This window comes from Stomoxys calcitrans, chromosome 5 (assembly GCF_963082655.1).
Source record: "Stomoxys calcitrans chromosome 5, idStoCalc2.1, whole genome shotgun sequence".
In the NCBI taxonomy this organism is placed as follows: Eukaryota; Metazoa; Arthropoda; class Insecta; order Diptera; family Muscidae; genus Stomoxys; species Stomoxys calcitrans.
The window spans coordinates 72,546,333-72,560,579 of NC_081556.1; the positions used below are offsets into that span (position 1 = coordinate 72,546,333).

Consider the following 14,247-nt stretch of genomic DNA (forward strand, 5'->3'; position numbering starts at 1 on the left):
TTTCAATTTAATTAAATGATTTTCAATAAATTTGTTTTGTTTGTTACTTAATGTAATTTTATATTGGTTCTTACATGCACGACCCTTTTTATGGAAATCAACGATATGACCTGAATTTCCGGCTCACCTTTTATGAAATGGAAAGAAAGGTGCAACGTGCTAAGCAGGCCTCTGAAATGTCTAGACTGGCCTGAAAAGAGGCCCCCGCCGTTCGGATGCCATAAAACACAAACACTGATTTAACTGTGTGTAGCAGAATGAACGTCCGAGTTCTTGAAAAAAAAATACAACACTTCAGAATTCAGTATTTTGGAGAGTGCTTGCCTTTGTGATCGTTTGGTGCGGTGTAATAGAACTATCGGCAAAGAATTGAATTTCATCAGTGTTGAATATGGGGTAAAACAAACTAGAGTGCTAGGAATTTGATTTCGAGCGAACATTGAAATAGAAAAATAACTTCTTCGCTCGCAAGAAACAAAGATACGGTCTCGCAGGAAATTAAGATATGGTTAACGTATTAAGATCCATCATGAATGTGTTTAATAATAACATCGGCAGTTGGCCAAAAGAGACCACATATAGTTTTACTCTAAGTAACTGGATAAAAATTGGTGACATTTATAGCTGTCCGAAGTCCACATGTTTATTTGTTTGTTCTATTTGTGTGGAAGCAAGAGAAGGAAAGGCCGATGAAATTTTTTCAACAATTAATGTATCCGATTTTTTAGGCCACATTAATACAGAACATCAACAAATTCCCCAGCATCTGCAGAACAATGAGTCAAGCTTTATGGTGAGTTTAATACCAGGGCACTAGATACACAGAGAAATTTGTTTGCAAAATCACGAAAAATATTTGCTGCAAGTGGGACAGCAGTAATAATTTGCTAAAACAATAAACATTTTCTTCTGTTTTCAGATGGTAAAAAATTGATTGTTGCTTAAAAATGTATTAAATTCTTAAAAATTTTAATATTACATCTTATTTTAATTTTCTATTCTATTAATTTATTCTGATATGCATTTTCAATTAAAGCTACTTTGAAAGTTGTACATATTGTACGGTAAGTAGGAAACATTTAATATAAAAATCGATTAAGTCGAGTTCCTATTTAATCGAACATACATGTAGCCATGCCATACATAAGGAAAGACATATTGTTACAGAAAGTGACAGGTCATAAGACAAATACATTTCGTGTGATAGAACCTTAATAATATAGGTATATATATTATTCAAAAAAAAAAAATCTGCCATAAATTGCCAAAAATGTGTAGGTACTAATGGTATATAACAAATGCTTTATCGTTTAGTTCAAAACTTCAAAAATTTGAAACTGTTTCCGTCAGTATTTAAACAAAATGGAGGCCACCGTAGCGCAGAGGTTAGCATGTACTCCTATGACGCTGAACGCCTGGGTTCAAATCCTGGCAAGACCATCATAAAATTTTCAGCGGTAGTTATCCCTCCTAATGCTGGCGACATTCGTGAGGAGCTATGCCATGTAAAAACTTCTCCTTGAAAGAGGTGTCACACTGCGGCACGCCGTCCGGAATCGGCTATAAAAAGGAGGTCCCTTATCATTGAGCTTAAACTTGAATCGGACAGCACTCATTGATATGTGAGAAGTTTGCGCCTTTGCATTTGCATTTTAACAAAATTTAAGTTCGAAATCAGCAGACAGTGTTTGCTGGTAGCCGCAATTTATTTCTTCATTGATAGAAAAATTATAGCAAACGTGCGTACTACGATACCATACGGTATTGATAGTTATGCACCTTCGTATGATATCAAAACAATACCATCTGGTATGGATTAAATATAAAACGATATAAACGATATTATATTTTTTATACCAAACTGTTATTAACTTTATTAACAAACCGAAATCTTTTTATACCAATCTCGTTATCACTTGAACATTCATTTTGCTTCATTTGTGTATGTAAATCCATTAGTGCATAGTGTCCATTTTATCGGACGTTTTTATTTCATCCACTATGTGTTCATTTGTATGAATAGATACGTTCCTGATAAAATAATCGAGTAAAATGAAAAAAAAAACAAGTAATTTCGATACCCACCACCTCGGGTATATATGTAAACCACCTCTCGTCATAATCCGGTGAAAAATGCATAATTTATGCCCACATAGCAGCAATATCGAAAATTCGGCACGAACATTGAGTGGTCTAATAAGTACAAGTCAATGTTAAATTTTAAAGAACAAAATATTGTGTTAAAATAATTAAAAAAAGTGTTACAATCTCGATCAACTTTGATACGTTTTATTCAGCAATTGATTCCAAAAATATATGTACATTGATTCGCCGTAGTGGCATTTGTGTGAATACACCAACACATACTAATGATCTTTTACCTCACAAGATACCATATCAAAATTTATGATATCTTCATTGGAGTTAATTAATTAATTTTCACTACTAAGAGTACGCTTTACACTAAATTACAATTTAATAAACTAAAACAAACATTCGATAATGGCTACAAGATTTTAAGTACAAAACTTTTGCCACGATGACAACTTGGCGCCATCAATTTCTTATATTTTACTTCGTCTGGCAATACTAAAGCCAGCAGGTATTGGCATCTACCGCCTTTTTTTCATCAGTGCGAATATCATAACAAATATGCTTATTGTTAATATACGAGCTCAAATGTGGGTCTCTCGGCTGGAATTTTGTCGAGCTAAGCGGCGCCGCTACCAATTTGAGGCGCCAAGTTTCATCAACAAAACTATTTCGATATCCGATAAGGTCAAATGCTTGGGAGTTATCTTGGATAGGAAATAGAACTGAAAGTGTCACATCCGTAGGCTAGGCTAGAAATGGGACTTGAACCAATACTAACTTACGTCTCTGTAGTAAAGCGAACGGCGATGGAGATAATTTGAAACATAAGGACATTAAAACAGGTTCAGAGAACATGTGGTATTGGCATAGATGGGGCGATGAGATGTTGAATTGACGGAACTCTGGCATTGCCAATTGAAGGTTTATACTATACGGATGAATCAAAACTGGAGGACAGAATGGGTCTGGAGGTCTACATTGAGGACCTCGAGATTGACACTCGTATTTGTTTCCGAATGTCTGAACATAATGCAGTCCTGCGGGCGGAGATTCGGCCGATCACGGAATGCGTGAGATGGTATGGTATTAACGCGAGTACGTAGTGTGTGAACATCATTGAGGGCAGTAAACTGACCATCAGGGCTATAACAGCCATATTCTTGATCGTCATGAAATTTTAAGTCGGTCTAGCCATGTCCGTCCGTCTGTCTGTCGAAAGCACGCTTATTTTCGAAGAAGGAAAGCTAGCCGCTTTTTGTAGAACGGTTGGAATTGTAAATGGGCCATATCGGTCTATGTTTTGATATAGCTGCCATATAAACCGATCTTGGATCTTGACTTCTTGAGCCACCAAAGGGCGCAATTCTTATCAGATTTGGATGAAATTTTGAATGAGGTGTTTTGTTATAATTTCCAACAACTATGCCAGGTATGGCATAGTTGAGTCTCTAAAGGGCGCAATTATTATCCGATTTGGTTGAAATTACGCACGAAGGGTTTTTTTTAACTTTTAACAGTTGCGCCAAGTATGGTTCAAATCGGTTCATAACCTGATATAGCTCCCATATAAACCGATTTCCAATCTTGACTTCTTGAGCCTACAAAGGGCTCAATTATTATACGATTGGGCTGAAATTTTGAATGAAGTGCTTTAGTTTGCCCATCAACAACTGCGTCAAATTTGGTTCAAATCGGTTCATAACTTGATATAGCTCCCATATAAACCTATCTCGGATCTTCACTTCTTGAGCCGCTAGAGGACCGAATTACTTGAAATTTTGCATGAAGCGTTTTTTTTTACTTCCAACAACTGTGCCAAGTATGGTTTAAACCGGCCGGCACATTTTCCAATTTTTTTTTGGCTGTTAGGGTGAAGATCATTTAATTTCATACTTTTTCGTTTGTTTCTCTTTCGAGACAAACTCAATGAGTACGAAGCGAGACTAATTTCAAATTTGTATTTGCCATCCCTGCAGTGAGCATAGGAAAAACGAACAGTAGCACACGTACAGTGCAAGCAATTTCGTATGCCTTCGTTCGGTCGGCGTATTGGAGAAAATGATATCCCCGATTAGCTAAGCCGTTAAATTTATCGCCGTTTAGCTAGCTGAACCGGGCCCGCTCTGCTGCGCCTTCTTTTACTTTATATGGAACAAAATTATCATTTGAATATGTATTTTCGACAATTAAGGGGCCTTTAGTGAAATACCATGCTACGAAAATAATATATGTATATCGCTTAACTAACAATATAAGAATATAAATTCCTTTATCTGAATCCTATATGATCTTTATTGCTTTATGAATTCGCTCGGAGGGTTTAGAGCCATTAACTTTTGGGTGTTTGATATACTCTATTCTTAAAAGTCTTTATTTCAGACCGATATTGTTCCATGTCCGATTTGGGGGTGTTTTCGGGGGTGAGGTGGTCTCCTAGACACTTGGCCCAAAAAAAAAAATATCAGCTTCGTGCCCAAATACCATTTATTTAAACCCGATATTGCCATTGGTTTAAGGGGAGTATATGAGATGAGGCGTCCTCAAAGGGACGGTGTCCCTAATACATGGTCCCACACTTAGATATCAGATTCGTTTTCTACTTTCAAATACCTTTATTGAGCCCCACATTGACGTGGTCGGTAAATACGCTCGATTTGGGGGTATTTGGGGAGTGGGGTGGTCCCCCAAACACTTAATACCCAAATTGTCATTGTGAGCAAATCCAAACATCCAAATCCAGCAAATTGTTATGGAGGGACGTCACCTAGGCAGTTGGTCCCGAATTTTGATATCAGATTCGTCATCTACTCCCAAATACCTTTCATTTGAGCCCCATATTTCCATAGTCGCAAACATGACCAGTTTGGTGAGTGTTTTTTGGGGGATGTGGCGACCGTTCAGTGACTTGACCCTGAAAATATATATCTGGTTGGCGTTCTACTCTAAAATACCTTATTACGGCCCCTTTTTGAAATGGTCAGCAAATACGTCCTATATGGGTGGTTTTATGGGGGTAGGGTGGCCCCATAGACACTTTTTCCCGAACATTGATATCAGATTCCTGCTTTACTCCCAAAGAACTTTCATTTGAGCCCCATATTGCTATGTTCGTAAATTTGTTCTCTTTTGGGGGTGTTTTTGGGATGAGCGGCCCCTCAATCACTTGGCTTCACATTTGGATATCAAATTCGTATTCTACACTCAAATACCTTTTATCTAAGCCCCATATTGCCATGGTCAGTAAATAAGTCCTGTTTGGGAGGTTGTTTTGGGTGGACCCCATGAAACTTGATCCGACATTTGGATATTAGATTCGTATTCTACTCCCAAATACCTTTCATTTGAAGTCCCATATTGCCATGGTAGAAAAATATGTCTTATTTAGGGGTTGGGGTGGCCCCCCTAACACTTGGTCAGACATTTGGATATTTGATACGTCTTCTTATCCTAAATATCTTTCATTTGAGTGCCATATTGTCGTTATTGGTCTAAATATACATTTGGTAGGTTTTATGGTGGGGCGGCCCCCTAGATACCCCATCCGAAAATTGGATACCAAATTTTTGATTTTAGGTTACTATAAGAGAGCACAATTAGAAAATTGTCTCGACTTTTCGCATAACCGCGTGGAGGACTGACCTGCCCTTAAGGTATGCATGTTGTGTCCTTAAGGTTTGCCTGAAGTTCTCCGAACTCAGATCCTCGCTCACTTTCAAGTCCTTTTTAATAAAATTGTTTTTTTATGTCAAATGCTACGTTTTGTAATAAGCATAATTGCCTCTTTACTTTCATGGTATATTAACGAGAGCATAACCAGGCCTTAACACTTTCTTAGTAAATATTTTGTAGGTGGCACCTACACATCGGGCTCTTGTGCAGGCTGTCTATTTATTATGGTTGCCTATTACGTCTAATCAATGTTATTTCTCCCAAAGGGGAGAGGTAGTGAATCGAGATTAAAAACCACGAATCGAAAACTATCCGACGAATAACAGAACTGCACTTCCATTGATTTGACTAGAAATGTTGGTTGAATGAATGGCCCGGTATTCAGCCAAAGTTACATGAGGACCAAAAATTCTGGAAAAATCGTAAGAGCGAACAACGTTTTTTTTATTATAATTGAAGGCAAATCCAAAAGAGTGAGAATTAGTTAGAGAAATTGAAGATATCGAACACACTAGTTTTTGATATCAGAAAAGCTCAAAATTTTGACACAAGAAATGTCAATTTGTTACAATACCAATGTCGCATTTCGTTGCAAATCTCATCTGAAGTAAGATCTTTTTTGAAAATATAAAGATTGCCTAATCTTACTCACCAGTTAATTTTTTCACAAAAATGGATTCATTATCTACAAGTTTAATAATACCTTAAACTTTGAATTATTATACAATTCAGAAGTCGTTGGAACAAAGCTTTAAATGACGAAAGCTTTCAAAACACTTATATTGTATGGCTTAATGGCACTGTAACGAAAAGTAATTTCTTTCAAAGACTCTAAGGATAACACCGAAGCTAAGAAATACAAGACTCAATCAGATACTTATAGCTTCCTATTTTATCGCTTGCTACGCCTATAATGCGTGAGTTAAGAATTCTAAAAACGCTTACAGTCCCGTCAAAAAGTAGGACAAACAAGTAAAAGCGTGCTAAGTTCGGCCGGGCCGAATCTTATATACCCTCCACCATGGATCGCATTTGTCGAGTTCTTTTCCCGGCATCTCTTCTTAGGCAAAACAGGATATAAGAAACGATTTGCTCTGCTATTAGAGCGATATCAATATATGGTCCGGTTTGGACCACAATTAAATATTATGTTGGAGACCTGTGTAAAATGTCAGCCAATTCGAATGAGAATTGCGCCCTTTGGGGGCTCAAGAAGTAAAATAGAGAGATTATTTATATGGGAGCTGTATCGGGCTATAGACAGATTCAGACCATAATAAACACGTATGTTGATAGTCATGAGAGAATCCGTCGTACAAAATTTCAGGCAAATCGGATAATAATTGCGACCTCTAGAGGCTCAAGAAGTCAAGATCCCAGATCGGTTTATATGACAGCTATATCAGGTTATGAACCGATTTGAACCATACATGGCACAGTTGTTGGATATCATAATAAAACACGTCGTGCCAAAATTCATTCAAATCGAATAAGAATTGCGCACTCTAGAGGCTCAAGAAGTCAAGACCCAAGATCGGTTTATATGGCAGCTGTATCAGGTTATGGACCGATTTGAACCATACTTGGCACACTTGTTGGATATTATAACAAAACACGTCTTGCAAAATTTCATTCCAATCGGATAAGAATTGCGCACTCTAGAGGCTCAAGAAGTCAAGACCCAAGATCGGTTTATATGACAGCTATATCAGGTTATGAACCGATTTGAACCATACTTGACATAGTTGTTGGATATCATGGCAAAAAACGTCGTGCCAATATTCATTCAAATCGGATAAGAACTGCGCCCTCTAGAGGCTCAAGAAGTCAAGACCCAAGATCGGTTTATATGACAGCTATATCAGGTTATGGACTGATTTGAACCATACTCGGAACAGTTGTTAGATATCATAACAAAACACGTCGTGCAAAATTTCATCCCAATCGGATAAGAATTGCGCACTCTAGAGGCTCAAGAAGTCAAGACCCAAGATCGGTTTATATGGCAGCTGTATCAAAACATGGACCGATATGGCCCATTTACAATACCAACCGACCTACACTAATAAGAAGTATTTGTGCAAAATTTCAAGCGGTTAGCTTTACGCCTTCGGAAGTAAGCGTGCTTTCGACAGACAGACAGACGGACGGACATGGCTAGATCGACATAAAATGTCACGACGATCAAGAATATATATACTTATGGGGTCTCAGACGAATATTTCGAGTAGTTACAAACAGAATGACGAAAATATGGGCCATATCGGTCCATGTTTTAATATAGCTGCCATATAAACCGAGGCCACCGTAGCGCAGAGGTTAGCATGTCCGCCTATGGCCCTGAACGCCTGGGTTCGAATCCTGGCGAGACCATCAGAAAAAATTTTCAGCGGTGGTAAAACTTCTCTCCAAAGAGGTGTCGCACTGCGGCACGCCGTTTGGACTCGGCTATAAAAAGGAGACCCCTTATCATTGAGCTTAAAACTTGAATCGGACTGCACTCATTGATATGTGAGAAGTTTGCCCCTGTTCCTTAGTGGAAAGTTCATAGGCAATATTTGTTGTATTTGCCATATAAACCGATCTTGGGTCTTGACTTTTTGAGCCTCTGGAGGGCGCAATTGCCGTCCGATTTGACTGAAATTTTGCACGTAGTGTTTTGATATCACTTCCAACAACTGTGTTAAGTATGATTCACATTGGTTTATAATCTGGTATAGCTGTCATATAAACCGATCTTGGATCTTGAATTCTTGAGCCAATAGAGTCTACAACTCTCATCCGATTTGGGTGAAATTTTGCATGCGGTGTTTTGTTATGACTTCCAATAAATGTGCTAAGTATGGCGCAAATCGATACATAACCTGATATAGCTGCCATACAAAACCGATGTATGATCTTGAGAGGGCGCAATTCTCATCCGATTTGGCAGAAATTTTGTAAACGGCTTCTCTCATGACCTTAAACATACGTGTCAGCCAACATATATTTTCTAGCTGTTAAATTACAGTGCTCTAATTGAATCCGTAAAGAAAGTATGAAATGGAACCCAATACGGTACTAAACGTACGTTTCTTCCGTTTCCATTACTATTATTCATATTTTTTCTATCTACCCCCTTTATTTCGCAACAACAATCATTTAAGCCAAATTTTGAAGTTTTAGCTCTATCCGTTGTTTCAAAATGTTCAAAAACTGTTTTTTGCCACTAAATGTTATTCTTTCGAGACGCTCTTAAAAAAAAAATATTTATTGAAATTTGTCTATAGAAAAAATTTTAGGAAAATGTTTTTTTTGTGGCAGATAAGCATATTAAAAAGACTTTAAAAATGTTGGTTTTAAACGATTAAGTTGTCTTGAGAGACTTTCGCTGAAAGTTAATCCTAAAAAAATTCATTAAAATGTAGTCTTTAGAAAAAATTTATAATTTTTTTTTTTAAATCTTGTCTTTAAAAAAAATGTTAAATATTTTTTGTCTTAAAAAAATAATTTTGAGGTTGGTCCGGCCCGTGCTGAAGTTCTGTCATAAGAAAACATTACGCTGAAATTTTTTTAGGAAAAATGTCACTTTTTACTGAGAATTTCATTACAATTTTGTCCTTAACAAAAATAATTTTAAGGCTGTCCTAGCCTCAGCTAAATATTGTCTTTGTAGAATATTATAAATATGAAATTTTGTCATTATAAAAAATGTTAATGAAATTTTTGTTTAGAATAAATTTAATTTAAAATTCTTCTTTAGACAAAATCATTTGGGCGTGGTGGGGGAGGGGAGGTGGCTAGGGACCGAGGCCCCCCTTGGCTATGTCCCTGCCTCTAGCGACATGTAAGCTAAGCTTTCAGGACCAGGCCCGAAGGACAACGAATGATAGATGGTCACAAAGATCACTATCACTATGGTCACTATGTGGCCTAATCTAGACTTGAAGAGGTTTACCTCTTTGCTGTCACTGGCTAGAACAGACGTCTCAGTCATTGTGTCCGTCATGACAGTTCACTAACTGATCGGAAAAATTGCTGACATACTGAAGGTTGCCAGTAATGACTTTTGTCGAAGTTTTGTTGGTACGTCCATGGTCTACGGCCGAAATGTTTGCGAGCCCACGGTTTCAAGGTGTTTTCACGATAAATTGCCCGTTCGTAAACTCGTACGTACGCTCGGTTAAAAAACACGATTTTACGAATTGCTCAATTGGAAAATTTCGGAAGGCTTCGGGTCGACGCAGTCCGAGTTAAGAGCGTGGGGTACGAGCGCTTATCTAACACTGTGAAACCGCGAAACAGTCGGCAGGACGACCAAAATCCTATGGGGAGATCCAGATCGTGAGAGGACGAGGCTATTAATGAAAGGAAGTAAGAAGGGGGTCAGTATAGCTTTTGGTATCATAACGAGATACATAGGACTACGAGCTCACTTATGCAAAATCGGTGCCGCAAGTGATAGCGCGTGGGGAAGATGATGAGACATTGGAGCATTTCCTATACCTTTGCCCGGCTTTCACGGCTAACAGACACCGGGCCATAGGTGGGGACACAATACCAGACATAAACCAACTAAGGGGCGTTGTATGGAAAACAATTAGGGATTTTGTAAGCAGCACGGAATTCCTGACTTACATTTTCTTTTTCGAGGTTACTTTTTAGTATTTAAAGCGCACAACAAGTCGATTACTAGCTTAGGTGTATGTCCATAGTGGCATGGGGCGGATCAATAGCCGAACCTTCTTTTCAACCTAACCTAACACAGTATCTTAAACTTAAACACCTTTTGTAAATTAAGATATGTTTTTAAAGACAAACCAGGCTTCAAATTATTTACGAATATATAGAGGACTATTTTTACCTACTCATTCTTGATTAATGCCCATATTTATTTTTCTCAATTTATTCTCTCTTTTAGGAAACACGTAGAAGTTAAACCCCTTGTTATGACAGGTCGACTAGTACAAACTATGTTTACAAGCACGAGCCAGCAATAGAAATCAACGACACGAACCTATCGTATCCTCAATCACAATATGACATAGAGCAATTGGGAGCAGATCACAGTTCAAGTTCTAATAACATTTCTGTTTTAGATATGCGTGGCTCTAGCGAAAGTATAACAGATCCTTCTTGCAACACATGTCATGAAAAGAGTCCTGAAATATCTAGTAACAAATTTACGCCATCTCCAGATCATATTACCGATAATGATGATGACACTCATGAATACAATCCCAAACTTTACTGGAGCTTCTTCATCCATTCTTACAACATGACCTAGCCAACGCAGTCGTTGTATTTTGATGGGTGTAACTATGCTATCGTCGTCATACAGCTCATACAGCTCGTGGTTCATACGTCGCCTATATTCTCCATTATCGCAAACTGGTCCATATATTTTACGAAGAATCTTTCTCTCAAATACTCCAAGCACTGCCTCATCTCCTTTCACAAGTACCCATGCCTCAGAACCATATAACAGCACGGGTAGTATCAGTGTCTTGTATAGTGTAATCTTCGTCTGTCGGGAGGTGGCCTTGTTTCTAAACTGCTTACTTAGTCCAAAGTAGCATTTGTTTGCCAGTGTTATTCTTCGCTTAATTTCAAAACTACTGTCATTCGTTTCGGTTACGGCGGTACCGAGGTAGGTAAAGTTAATTTACATTATTAAAACCCACCTTTACTTAAAGGCTGGGGACGAACTGTGCATCCCTCTGGTTTATCCGTCTCTTCCTCATTAATTGGTCTGACGACTAGTTGTGCGCTTGAAGCATTATTTTCGACTACAGGTGCCAAGGGACCCACGCCTATAGGAGGCAAGAACAACATGCTACGGTCTCAGCTGTTGGGTTTTTGGAGTCCATTTTTAGCCTACTCCAAAAGGTAATAGGTAGTATCTATTCCTAGATACGGATATTTTTCTTTGAAGAGCGAAATAAGAATAGAGGTGTGAAATTAGAATAGATAACATTTAAAACGAAAAGTCGTTTTGTTTAAATTTAATCCAATTTGCATATACATAATCAAATGTGCCGTACTATTTGGTTTCTATTCACAATCAATATATGTGTTCTATTTTTAGGATCGCTTGAAATAAATGCAAACAAAGTCTTGCTATGCACTAATGATGAAATTTGCAGTTATCGCTGTAACTACTTTGATAATACCTTTGAGACGATTCTACATTTGGAGGAACACCAGAGGAAACATGTTAGCATTCCTATACCAATGACTACCTCTCTTCCTGCAGAGTGTGAGATATGTAGTGTCCACATAACCTCAATACCTGCAATGAAAATGCATATGAGGAAACATCACACTTCGCCCAAAATCAGATGTTACCCCATGTACGCTATGCAAAATGGCAGTTCCTGGCAATGACATGGAAATGGACATACACTTGCTGACAAAACATAATCATCTGGATGATCTCAATTTCAGAAATATGTTGTCAGGGGTATAAACTAGAGAAGAACTTACTTTACTTTATTTGGCTATGACAGAATATTTCTTCCACTAGCCGAACGTAGAATAGCGTTCCAAGCGCCTCGATCTTCTGCGCTCATTCTAAAATCCCTGACACCAAGTTTCGAGGTGTCTCCCACCACTTGATCTTTTCATCGGGCTTTTGGTCTTCACGATTTGCGTGTACCACCGTGTTTGCCTTCAAAAGTCTTCTTTGCTGGAGCTTCTTCATTCATTCTGACAACATGACCTAGCCAACGCAACCGTTGTATTTTGATGCGTGTAACTATGCTATCGTCGTCATACAGCTCGTGGTTCATACGTCGCCTATATTCTCCGTTAACGCAAACTGGTCCATATATTTTACGAAGAATCTTTCTCTCAAATACTCCAAGCACTGCCTCATCTGCTTTCACAAGTACCCATGCTTCAGAACCATATAACAGCACGGGTAGTATCAGTGTCTTGTAAAGTGTAGTCTTCGTCTGTTGAGAGGTGGCCTTGTTTCTAAACTGCTTACTTAGTCCAAAGTAGTGTAGTGGACGTGAGCTGAACCAAGTGTAGAGGTTAGGTCGATCGAACTCCAAACCCAATAAATGAAACACGTTGTTTCTATCAACTCTTAACTACTACTAGTCGAGAAAACTCCATTTTATTATTTTACATGACTATCATAAAGTACGATATTAAATGTAGTGGAATGTTATAGCACTTATACATAAACAAATAAATGTGATATTTCTGTGTTGCATATTACTACTTCATTGATGTAACAAAATGTACTAAGAAAGATAAATGTAACTGAAAGTACAATTCGAAAAATAAGAGATGGTTTGTGGATGCCACAATACCCCCCGGGTAGTTTTTTCGCTACCGGTAAAAACTAGGAAACTTTACTCGTCTTCCCGATCGTGTAGTCAATACTGGTGGTTGGTTGTTGCTAGCATTGGAACTCTCAATCGCATCTTCCTTCTTATGTTGACTCTCATTGTTGCTTTGGTAGACATCTTCCGACTTTGTCGTCTCGTTCGAAAATACTCGCGCTGGCTTTAATCGGTCTATTGATACCTTCTCTTTGCGTAGCCCTTTCTTTAAAACGAAATACTTTTTGAATCGTTGTTCTACCTCAAATGGGCCTTCAAATGGCGGTTCAAATGGTAGTCGAGTACGGTCCGTACGTACAAAAACAAATTTGCATTCTTGTAATTCAGGTTCGATGTAAGGTTTCTCAGTAGAATGCCACGACGGTTTAGCAGTCCGCAATTCACTCATAGCTTGCCGAAGTTTTTTAACAAATTCTGTTTGGCTCTCTTTCGTTTTGCTCTGAGTAAAAAATTCACCTGGCAACCGTAGCTGTGTTCCGTAGAGAAGCTCTGCAGGGCTGGCACCTATGTCGGGTTTCACAGTAGCACGAAGTCCCAACAGAACCAATGGAAGAACGAAGCACCAATCATTTGTAGCATAGCACTTGATGGAACTTTTGAGTGTGCGATGCCATCTCTCTATCATACCATTCGCCTGCGGGTGGTATGCAGTGGTGCGAAGATGACGTATGCCAAACGTGTTTGTTAATTCTTCAAAGAGAGATGATACGAACTGCCGTCCGAGATCCGTAGTTATTTTTTCTGGCACACCATACAGAGCGATCCAGCCGTTGACGAAAGCTGTTGCGACAGTGTGCGCAGTAATATCGGGGATTGGAATTGCCGTAGGCCACCTTGAAAATCTGTCTATGCACGTAAGACAGTAACGATTACCTGCTGACGTCGGCAGAGGCCCAATCAAGTCGATGTTTACGTGCTGGAAACGCTTATCTGCAGCAGAATATGGCTCGAGCGGTGCAGTTGTATGTCGTCCAATCTTTATTCTCTGGCACGGTATGCAACTTCGTACAAAAGTGGCTACGTCTTTTCTTATGCCTGGCCAAACATACCGATCCATCACAAGACGTCGCATAGCACGAATGCCAGGGTGAGACAGGCTGTGCAATTTCTTCAGAACCAACTCTCTTTGTCTCAATGGCACATACGGCCG

General features: G+C 38.7%; 1 long non-coding RNA gene across 1 annotated transcript in view; it reads left to right on the forward strand.

Moving 5' to 3' along the window:
* The first annotated feature begins 232 nt into the window (after positions 1-232).
* LOC106081337 (uncharacterized) overlaps positions 233-14,247 on the forward strand; it is a 28,995-nt gene continuing 14,980 nt past the window's right edge. The window contains exon 1 of the long non-coding RNA XR_001220343.1: positions 233-793. This is a non-coding gene — a long non-coding RNA (uncharacterized LOC106081337). The remainder of the gene's footprint in view (positions 794-14,247) is intronic.